The following is an 11,018-nucleotide window of genomic DNA, read 5'->3' on the forward strand; positions in this document are numbered from 1 at the left end:
ACACGTTGGTTACGTACCTCTCTCTCTCTCTCTCTCTCTTTCTCTCTCTCTCTCTTTGCCCCACGCAAAATTTAGTGGCTGCTACGCTGCGTCCGTATTCCTCCTTTTCTCTTTCTCGCCGGTCTCCACCCCTACGGGGACCACCCCCTGAATTCGAACCGAGATTTAACGGGTCAAACCGCGGGGGTTGATCCGCGAGAGTCGAGGAAACGGTGCTACGCGAGAAGGGTGGCTGATTGAGAACATTGTTTTGTTTGTTCAACCGACGCCGCTCCGCGACGAGATAGCCTTGGATGAAAAAGGGATGAAAAAGATAGATGCGTTTTACATTGACGCTGTAACTCATTGCTCGTCGTTCTTTACAGCTGCTCTTGAGAGACTCTCTTAACATTTAATCGGTAATCATCTAATCAAATTGCCACCTCAAGTTTTTGTGACGGAAATTTTTACGTTCGAATTAATTAACAAAGAGCTTATTTGTGAACTAATCGTTTGTAACGTGTATTCACACCTCTTTCCAAAAGTAAATAATAATAGAAATAATTAAATAACAAATGAACAAGTAAAAGAATACCTTGGAATATACTGTGGGAGAAAATTAAAATTGTTCAGAATTGATTGGAATTGATTAGAATTTTCTGTACCAATTGTACTATCTAAGAATAGATAGTTTTTAACTCTTGTGCGTTTCTACCTTTATAATCGCCGAAAGTGTCATTACTGTCAATTGCGTCGTTTTCGTACTTACGTGTTAAGTAATTCGCGTTTTACGTTCTCCGAGTGATTTGCTTCCAATAACGAGAGAAGCGAAACACGATACGTTTCCTAAGTTCGTCTGACGGGAAGCAAGCGAATCAATTAGTCGCGCTCGTCGTTTGGAGTGTCCGATCGATCGAAAGATTCTCATCTAGGATGCGTCTCGTTCCTCTACATGTCCGCCCCTGGCGGTGACGACTATTCCGCTACGGGGTAGCTCGGCTGTGTATACCGCCGTCGCCGTGCCGTTGGTTGGGGGAGGGTGTCATTCTGTGTCAACCACAGCGCCCTCTGACGATGACACCGCGGAACGCGAAAGGGGATGAAACTGGCTGCGTATAACTCGAGCTGGCCTCGGCAACCGAGCTAGTTGCGGGGTTTACTTTGCCCGTACACTCCTCCGCTCTCCTTTATACATCGTGTGCGTGTGCGCGCGCGCGCACGTGTGTGTGTATATGTGTACGCGCGCGTTTGTGAACGCCTGTGTGTACTTGAGCACACACATACACATACACGCACAAATACCAAAATGGAAACACATACACGCGCAGCGATGTGAGAGACGCGTCTAAAGCCTCCACCACCGAGTCGTCAGCTCAAAGCGAGGGGGTTGGTTGGTCTTATTTGGAGACAAAGTGGATCGGATTAGAGATACAGATTTCAATTTGTTTGCCCCTTTCGACCCGCGCGCGCAGACACACCCCTTCCTCAGAAGCGAAAAGTTATCGGGTATATATTCGGGTCCCGACTTCCACCGAGGGTAAACGCACGGATCTCTGCCCCGGATGGACTCACAGAGCGAACGGACGTTTGTCGTCGGTTAAGTCACTCCGCCCCGATGTAAACGCTCGCGACAAACGCCGATAACGTATCCCTCCACCTCGGAAACGCTTTTCCTCAGTAACGGCAATAACGTTCGATCGCAGGGCTATTTTATTTGCAGCTGTTTGCAGGAGGTATTTTATTTGCGCGCGCGGTCGCTCTTTCCATCATTCTTTTCGCAAGGTAGTAAGGACACTTGATTACGCTGCGTTAACTATCATCAAGCTGTTTAGCTATTTTATTAATATTAATGAAAAATGTCATTGCGTGATTAATGATTTATGTCAGTTAAAATTAATAACTTTTTTACTAAAATAGCTTGCCGAACACTTATTAAAAAGTCACGAGCTCATTTCTACCTGGCAATCTCAAAGAGAAAAGGAGAGAAACAAAGGAATCACTGTTTTTTTTTTTTTTAAGCTTTGCATCATAGTGTCGATTTTGTGGATTTCTCGTCATTTTTAACCGTATGTTCGGTACACAATAACGCACAAAATAAGAGAGGAAAGAGGAAGAGAGATTACATACATCCCTGACGAAAGCACAGTCGGAAGTCAGATCTCCGCAGTCTGCGCCATTTCCTTTGAACTCTTTTTTTCGGCAACGCGAGAGCTAATTAATTTCTCTCTCTCTTCAACCCTCCGACCCCGGCCCTCATCGCGATACGACTTTGCCACCACATCGTCTACTCCCTCTGTGCTATTTATTTTTCTGGAAGTGTATAGACAGAAAAGAGCGGCCGCAAACAAAGAGAGGGGTGCGACTGGTAAATACAGATGAAACGAAAGAATATTTTAGGTGTAAAAGAAAGTTGAGAGAAAGAGAGAGAAAGAGAGCGCAAAGAGTTTGCAAATTTATTTCAGGTATAAAATAAATCAATGAGTGTGACTTTCATTATCAACACTCGCTTAATCTTAATGCCATGAAAGATAACCGATGCCACTGCAGTCAACATTCTACACGCCATATGTGCATATAAACGTTCATTGATTCTATTAAAGATACAAATGAGCAAGCATATAACACCCGTGCGAGCAGCCGCGATTCCTTATCGCGCTACAACGAAAAATGATAGTTTACGAGTTTGTATCTCATTTTTCGCACGACGTAACTTAGTTACGTGCACGCGGTGGGTCTCGCAATTACAGTAACTCGAAACTAATTGCGAGCGTGGCTCAAAGAAATCGTACGGACGAGCCGAACATGCGCGCCTCTTATCGGCGTGGCGGCCGCGCGCGCTTAGAGTTACGAGCAACGTGCAGTTTCTGTGCACCGGGGCAATTTTACGTATCGTACAGCGACGCGCGGCAATTGCATATACATCTGATATCACACATAGTCGCGATTTCACGAGGCCCACGAGATCTCCCTCCACTTCTCTCTCCCCCCGTTTCCCCTCCTCCACCCCCCCGCGTTGCGCAATCGCAAATAGAAATTCGTGACGAGCTGCTCCTCGGGCGCGCGGCACGAGTCGCAATTATCGGTGAGAAACACGAAGTGGATAATTGGAACGCTTGCTAATTAGAATACTCCCGCTATACGACCACCTGTGCAATAATGGGGCTTTGATACAAAACCGTGTACTCGAGAAACGACAATCGTCCGCGACGCGGCGGATTCTACGCCGGTCGAAGTCTCAGCTAGCGACAATTTAGTTTTCGTCCTCAATACGTCGAATATCGCGTTGTCGGATTCTGCGTAAGAGGAAGAAATCTCTTGAAACGCTGGTTATGTCGCGTATTTAACGCATTTAACGTCTATGCGAATGGAAGAACTTGCAGTTTGCACATCCACATACCATACACTGAAAAAAAGAATTTGATAAGCTACATGTCGAGTGAAACAATGCCAATTAATTATTTGAATAATAAAACCAAAAATAATTTTACTTTTCTAAAGATTTAGTAAGTATAATCAAGTTATATTAACCAAACTGGCATTATTTCACTCAACATTTGGTAGCTATTACCAAACTCTTCTTTTAATGTATTTGTAAAATTTGTAAAATCGTATAATCAATCGATTCGAATAAAATAGTTGTTATACTAGTTCTCATGATATATGAAATGCATCATTAATTATATTTAACGTTGGACGTATAGACACTAGCCGCAAAATTCACAGCGAAATTCAAGCGGCTGCCGACGGGAAGATAAACTCCTCTTAATCATGATAAAAAGCGATTTTTTTGTCTTACAATAAACGAGTTAAGATACCATCAAACTTATTTTCAACCATTTTATACAATTCCGGTTAAATTTATTCGAATCCATAAAAAAATATTACATAGAGCATAAAATTAAGCCACACAAACAAAGAAATGATTTATCAACATTACCAATTGATTACCATTTGCGAATGTTCGAGATTCGTCTGATTCATAAGGACGTTTTCATCATCGAAATGTGAAAGTAGATAAATCAGGAAAAAATAAACTCTTTCGGAGCAAAGGACGCAGAAGAGATCGCGAATCGAATTTTGAAACTGCCGACAACTTGGTGTGCGAGCCTGCAGAGGGCTCCAGCTCTCATCTGGCGGTCGCAGAAGACGAAAAAAATCTTGCGGAGTCTGGCATGGTACGGTAGACGAGAGAGAAAGGACGGAGGAGCAGGAGATAGCTCGTACGAGCGAGACGGAAGTAGAGAGAGGTAGGCGAGGGAGAAGAGGAATCGGGCTGGTTGCAGAGGTGTGGCTATGTGAGCGTACGAGAGTGGTTCTTCTGGTTTCTGGTTGGCTCCAAGCCGACGGGAGGCCTAACCGACACTGGAAATCGAGCTCGGTCGCTACGCTTCTTTCAGTACTTTTTGCCGTGGCGCGTCTCATGGCCAGTCGTAGGTGTCAGAATGCACCTCGCTCGCCTCGGCCGAGAGACGTCGAAGGGGTTGGTAGGATGGAAGAGGGAAAGGAGACGAGGTGGGGGACCACACGCGGGGGTTAAGGTACCGGGGAAAGAGAGTTACCGTGGAATTACTCGACTATTGAGATCGGCAGATAGTCCCGAAGAAAAAATCATAGCGGCCACCCACGTCTCCGATTATGGTTACCGTGCGCGCGTTTCTCGTGCGCTCGCATTGATTCGCAAGATACACAGAACGCGGCTGGAAATCATCGCGAAAGCACGGAAAGCACGGATTAATTGCCGGGCAGGAATGGATTTCCGACGCAGCCGAAGGCGTTTTTTACGTATTGACGATTGCCTATCGTCGACTCGTTTTCGATTGGCAGTCGTAATTGACGACTGGTTTCGACGCGAAACGGCGAATATATCCGCTCTTGCAATGAATTCCGAGTGCGAGGAGAAATTTCGATAAAGTGGAGCGTTAATCGGAGGAGAAAATATCGATAGATAGCTATCAGTGATGTTATTTTTTTTCGATAATATTTATTGCAAATATACAATATACTATACACACACACATATATACACGTACAATATATATATAGTATGTATGTGTTAAAAAATATTTTTTATGTAACATAAAATAAAAGTAATTTTACGTAATTTTTATATTTCGATACTGTTCCTAATGTTCAAAGATTGTATCGCTGTGATACGTTTTAACGCGTAATTGCATTAAAATATTAGGCGTGTACAACATAATTTAAACACAATTGTCGATGCATAATAGTTTATCAGCTTCATTAAATCGCGGCAATAACGAGATATTATAATTTCATATTTGTCATGAACAAATATATAAAATTCACTCATTAAAATATATCTCGCAATATTAATTTTATCACTTCGGTGTTTAATTCTATTAAAACTCAGCGTTATTAAATATTAAATATTGTATTACATATATTTTCACAACTATTTCTCACTTATGTACTCAATTTCATTTATTTACTCCGCGATACCTCCGACTGCTAATTTAAAAAGTTTTAAGTCGTATCGACGATCCGCTTATATGTATCTCGTGTACATTGCGAAAGATGTTAACGTCAATTATCTCTGATATGCCCTACATTCGCTACTTACGTCCGTTTTGACGCGAGACGCGTTAGAATTTATGAAACGTCGACACCGTATGCGGATACGCTTCGCGGATATGTACACAGGGGTTCCCCGCGCGAACTGACAGCTCGCCTATCAAAGATGACGGTGTAGCGAGATTATAGTGATCTGGCGGAAATTCACAATTCAACCGAGAAACCCTCGCGATCGTTTGCGATAGATTATTATTTCCACGCGAATGCACTTTACTCCTTCACCTAGTCTCCCTAATTACCTTAATTTCATTTTCAACGCTAAATAAATTCGTTATTATATTCTCTCCTCTCCCTTCTCCTCCTTCCGGTGAGTTCTAGGAGAAAAATCGACTACAAATTTGCCAAATGGAGAATCAGTATGCGGGAGCTGATGCATTTGCCTACATCTGATTCACGACGATGATTGCGCGTACGAGTTATGGTAGCGGCGCAGAAATAGGGATATACGGAAAAGAACACACGGTAGAGTAAGAAAATTACAGCTTTCCACGAGACGGATCGCATCGCCGAGATTGATTTGATCGGGGAAAGGGTTAACGCGCTCGCGGCGCATTTACCGCCGCGATCGAAACGGGCTTTAACTTCATAGTATCTAGGAAAGCGTTTGACCATCGGCAAATTGAATCGATCCGTCACGCGAACGCGGAAGCGTGAGCCGAGCGCGCTTCGTTCCCGCCGCGCTTCGCAGGATGAAACATTATTTATTACCCCTGTCGGATGGCGTACGTCCCGCGCGCACGGCAAATATCGCCCGCTCTAACTTTTTCTTCGCCACTCCGACCACCCCGCGCCTCGCGATTTTCCGTGTGCACCCACTCCTGCACACGCACAAGCGTATATACGTAGCACACGACACGCGATGGTACTGATTTCAATTTCTGTAGTCAACCTCTTGTAGTCAATCTCTATATTGCATAAATCCCACCGCGAATTTCAGATTTATTTGCAAAAGTCTAAACGAATTTCGAATAATAATTGATTTGCTTGTTTAAGCGTAAAGAAAATAGCGATCATCTAAAACAACGAAAAGGCAAATAAACCGAATAGAAATGTGAAAACTCTTTTCTTCTCGATCAATATTCATCAATAATTACGATGATCGCCGCACGCGCTGTGCGTGCACGCAAACGGTAAAATTGCCGTAAAACGTTAATGCACCATCTCTGCTCATCTTACATTACATTGACAATCATTCTAGAGTTCGATCGCTACAATTACACAAGTATAACGTTCAGCTGAACGGTATCACGCTGTGAGATAAAACTTGTTTGTAATTTTTCGCTCGTAGTAACGCATTTAAAAGAAAGATTCAATAGATTTTCGTGCCAAAAGCAACTCAATTACTATTTTTTCAATATAATCCGAGATTGAAAGGATTAAGAAATTATCGATGTCGATTCAAGCGTTCAATGTGCGTGCTAAATGCAAATATCAACACTGCATCGGATCGAAGCAAACTCTGAATCGTTTGCCGCTCATCTCTCTCGGTTATTTATTAAATAAAGATCGTAGACGGATCCCGGCGGGTCGTAAATCGGCGACGATGAGATACGGCGTTTCATACGGATGCACGTACCGATAATAATAATAATGCACCATGACCCGCGCGTGTCAGCTGCGCGAAGAGCGCAGGGTTTCAGATATTAACATCTTGGCGCGGACGTGAGTTAAAGTTATTGCCCTGGAGCACCTGGAGCCGCGAATGGCGCTCTCCCCGACGTGGTGCAGCGATACTCGATCGAGCGAATCGACTTTACTTAGTGCCTTAGCACCGAATTCGGACGGGCGACGAAGTGAGACTCCGTATTTCACAATGGCAATAAGGAGCAATAAGCGTAAATTACGCGCGCGCGCGCGCGAGTTACTCGGCTATAGCCGAGTTATACGTTAATCGAGCACGTACCAAGGCGGGTTGCCTTCGGAAGTTCGAGAACTTCATAACTCGCGTATAAATCGGAGGGGAACAAGGGGAGGGCGACGATTGAGCAAAAATTTGTAATCATCGTAGCGATGAGAACTCTACCTGAAACATTTTATTGAATTATGTGGAATCCAATTAAAATATACCATTCAAAATATTCAAAGATAAATAATGCACTAAATGTAACGTAACTTCATGCGAAATGACGTTTCAAAATGAGAACAAAATAGAAGGTAATTTTTATTTTTAACACGTTCCACGTCACGTTGATCCCTGAGGTTGCACGATCAACGTTTCAGGTTGTTTAATATTTCGGTTACAAAAAGAAACGCGTAAAATAATTTCTGAGTTTTCACATGACTGAATATGTAATTACGAGGTATCATGTGGTACCTTTTCCTTTATAATAAATAATTTTTTGTAGCATTATAACATACATTTTACTTAATAAATATGATAAACGCCAAAGATGTGTCACGGGGGCCCGCGTGAATCCACGTGACGTGGATGAATAAATGACTGAAAAATGGCGCGGCACGTGTCAAGATAAGATCGTAAATTGCCACGTTTTCACGGGCGTGGAAAATTTTAGAATTTACGCGATGAAGCGATCGACATTGTCGTTTCGGCTTTCGAGCCGGCTCGGCACCGGAAACCGAGCGTGGCCGCATGAACGACCGAGTCGGCCATTAGCTTCGCGCCGCTCCACCTCGTGCGTGCGTCTACGTGCATTTATATTGTACCCCGTAGTCTTATTGCCGACCGTGTGTAACGAATAAACCGAGCCGAAGCGAGGAGACTCGAGAAACGGAGAGGAGTTACGGGAGGGTGGGCAGGGTGAGGGGAGAGGCAGACGGCGAGCATATTATAGTGTCGCGTTGTCACAATGTCCGGTAGCCGCGACGTGAACCGGCCTGCGCGATCGAAGGAGACAGGACTGTAAATCGCGGTGGCAGCCAGTAAGTACACTCGTGTTCGTAGACGTTGCGAAACGCGCAGGCGAAGCCCCCTCGTAGAACGTCATTTTCACGCTACGAGAGTAAGTCACCTGAACCGAGAAAATGCGCCGTATATCAGATTTCTAATAAATTATACGTGCAACACCGATTGTGAGAAAAGATAAGGTATTACGTAATCTACTATGCAACTGAAAAGTTTGTTTCCAAACAGTTTTTTAAATTCGTGTTAAAAAAAAATGAAATTACGTGTTACAGAAAACTCACAATAATCTCGCGAATAAACTTTTAACAAACGAATTCTCTTTGAAACGTAAATGTTTAACTTTTAAGTAGGTAGGTGGTAAAAAGTACGCAAGTAGATAGGTGCTGGCAACATCCCAAAGAAATGTTTTTAGGTAAAAAATGTTCTATTTTTCTTCTCCAGAACACAAGGTTTTAATCCCGCATTTCTTCGTTGCCTGGGGTGCTGCGGCCACCCTAAAAAATGATAGATTGTAGCACAAAGTACAAGGTCGAATTAAGGAAATCGGGACAATCGATCCTCAGTTATTAGGAGGAAGTGTGGTTAGTCGCAGGCACCCCTGACCGAGTGGCGTATTCGTTATAGTTATAATAGGCCGGCTGCGTAATCGCGCGCGCACTCGTGACGAAAAGAGCGAAGGGAGTCGTCGGGGTGCACGCCGATGGATAGTCGCACGGTTGTTGGCGGCGACGGCCGCGCCGCATTGCACCGCGCGCGCGATGCGTCGCATCGCGTTGTTGTAGAACGATGCTTTGGCCGGTCGTTCATTCGTTCGGTCACGCGAGCTCGTATCTCTCTCTCTCTCTGTATCTCTCCGTTTCGCGGGTCTCGCGCGGCTGCCCCCAAATTGCCCGAAATTATTGGCTTCTTTTGTTTTCCCGTCATACGCCGCATGGCTCGCTCGCTCGCTCGCTCGCTCGCTCCGCCGTTCCATGTCATTTCGACCTGTCCCCGTGACGCTCTGCGCTTCCACATGTACTCGTTTGTCGCTTTTCCTCTCTTCTTTTCGAGCTCGTCCCCCTCTTCTGTCCCCCTTTTTCCCTCCGACAACGCCTCCGCGACTTTTGCCGCGATGAGTTTCCTCCTACTGGTTTTTCTTCTGGAGGAGAATGCTCGTCGAGTTCAATATCCTTTGTCACACGCTGCGCCTATTTCCCCGCTTTTGTTAGCCGCCGTTTCTCGCCACAGAATACTGTTATTAACCCTGATATCGGGTGAAACGAAGAGGGTGACGAGTGCACGACGGCCATATCCGTCGAGACAGACTTTACGAGGATCGCAATATCAGGATTAAAGAAAATTACACAAGCGGAGATACAATTTCTTCTTTTATAGCACGAACGAACGATATTTCTAGATGCTTCGTTAAAACGATTTAAAAGTTCTGAAAATTACCTTCAAACTGAACATGATTAATGCAAAGACATCGAAACTCTAGGAAAATAATTAATGATCGGTAATCTTCTGTCGATATTAATTTCAATTTTTTTGGCAACGACACTTGGAGAGTTCCCGCGCATGTTGCATCACATTTCTGCACGCATCCGCTGTAGTTATAATGGGTTTAAATAGTTTGGAGAGCCGATCGAAGACTCACGGCGAAAACGAAGTGAAAGAAAAGTACGGAGGCGCAGGTAGGAGTTTCTTGGCCCGAGGCGCTCATTATTGTATTCATTGTCGTCGTTAACGTGCGGCATTGTGCCGCAAATGGCCTGTGAATATTACGTCCTTTCCGGGGCCGTCGCGTCGGAGCTTTCTTCGTGCTTCGATCTCAGGCAGGTTTACGAGGGGGTAAAGTAACGATTCTCTGGTCGTGGAAAATTCCGGACGAGTATTGGAAGTTTTCGGGATTTACGCGCTTCCGACTTCCGGGAATACGCCGCCGCGACGCGCCGAATTTACGGCGGCCTTTCAGCGCCCGCCGAATTCTAAGGATGCCTACGCCACGCCGCGCCGCCAGGATAACACCGCCGAATTCTGTGTATACGTCGCATTCGCGGGGGCGACGTCGCCGTCGCCGTCGCCGTCGCCGTCGCCGTCGCCATCGCCATCGCCGTCGCCGTCTCTTTCGACGTTCGTGCCGCGTGCGGCACATCCACTCGCGCTCTCGAAAATATTACCACGACGGATAAATTGAAATTTAAATAAAACAATCGAGAGAGCACGACGTTTGTGTGTTGAAAATGTATTTATGTAATACTACTTATAAAACGTAAAGCGCACGATACACGCAATAGCATCGTTGTTAATAATTTAGCAGTTGTCATGTGATTTCTCTGGAAATGGAGCACGGTTCTTGAAGAAACGCGACGTATCGATTCAGAAGCTTCTTTCACGTACCGTCGCCGTGGTCGGCAGGCGATCGTGATTAACAGAGTTGATTTAAGGGCGCGTTTAAGAAGGAGAAGAGAACGACACTGCGCGGACTCACTTTCGTCGCAGAACGAACGTCGATTTGTCTGTTTAGGAATTGGACAAATTTACGATCAACCCTCCTGAGATGTTCGACGATCTCTCCCGGTGAGGTGAAGAAAAAAAAACCAAT

General features: G+C 44.8%; 1 long non-coding RNA gene across 1 annotated transcript in view; it reads right to left on the minus strand.

Annotated features, from left to right (window-relative positions):
• The window catches only part of LOC113003196, a 53,233-nt gene extending 45,046 nt beyond the window's left edge, over positions 1 to 8,187 (minus strand). The window contains exon 1 of the long non-coding RNA XR_005575699.1: positions 749 to 8,187. This is a non-coding gene — a long non-coding RNA (uncharacterized LOC113003196). The remainder of the gene's footprint in view (positions 1 to 748) is intronic.
• Positions 8,188 to 11,018: the final 2,831 nt, after the last annotated feature.

The sequence above is a fragment of the Solenopsis invicta genome, chromosome 10, assembly GCF_016802725.1.
Source record: "Solenopsis invicta isolate M01_SB chromosome 10, UNIL_Sinv_3.0, whole genome shotgun sequence".
In the NCBI taxonomy this organism is placed as follows: domain Eukaryota; kingdom Metazoa; phylum Arthropoda; class Insecta; order Hymenoptera; family Formicidae; genus Solenopsis; species Solenopsis invicta.